The sequence below is a fragment of the Cariama cristata genome, unplaced genomic scaffold, assembly GCF_000690535.1.
Source record: "Cariama cristata isolate BGI_N322 unplaced genomic scaffold, ASM69053v1 scaffold16290, whole genome shotgun sequence".
Classification (NCBI taxonomy): domain Eukaryota; kingdom Metazoa; phylum Chordata; class Aves; order Cariamiformes; family Cariamidae; genus Cariama; species Cariama cristata.
Genome location: NW_009594216.1, coordinates 18,145 through 18,928, shown reverse-complemented (window position 1 = coordinate 18,928; position 784 = coordinate 18,145).

Genomic DNA, 784 nt, shown 5'->3' with positions numbered 1-784 from the left:
CCTGCCTGCTAACAAGAATTAAAGGTGTGTTTGACCTTATTTTATTTAGACAGCTTGCTCTCAAGCAATTAGATCTGCATTGGGTTGTGCTGATGCAGAAAGCCAACCTTCCAAAATCTGGCTCCGAAGGTCGGTGGGGCTGCGTACTCGCGGGGGGGCTGACAAAAAGGTTTGTCCTGCCGCAGCGCGGAGCCGTGGGGAGTCGGACAGTAAGGAAAGGCGCTGGGAGCCGTGGTTTTGCTCTGTCACCCCTTGTCCTCCCTAAGGGCTCCCCACCCTTGGGTGTGATGCAGAGTTTGCCTTGCAGAGAAGCAGCCCAAAATCTTCCTTTTAGCCCAGGGCTGCTGACCCCCCCCCAGCTTCGCCAGAGCCTTACCCAGGTGCTGTCCTCCCTCCGCCACCTCATCACAGCTCCCCTGAGAGCAGCCCGTTCCCCTTTTTGAGCTCCGGAGACACCCAGGAGTTTTTCCACCCTTGCTCCCGCAGCTCTCCGCTCTCGGAGATCAGTGATGTGGAGGGCTCGGGAGTTTTGGAGCCCTCGTTATGCAGCATCCCTGTGTGCACCTCGGGTTTTTGGCAGGGGGCACGGGACCCCCCACACCCCCTAAGGAAGAATGCCCTGTCTCTGCAACCAATGTGTTGGTACGGATTTTCCACGCGGGGCCGTGCTGGGGCTGCTGGCACAAGAGACCTGGTTTCTCCTCTCCCTGCTGCCAGAAATATCCCGAGTGCCTGCAGCGGAGAACAAGCCAGGAGAGCTGCGGGCTAGCAGGCGGGCTAGCAG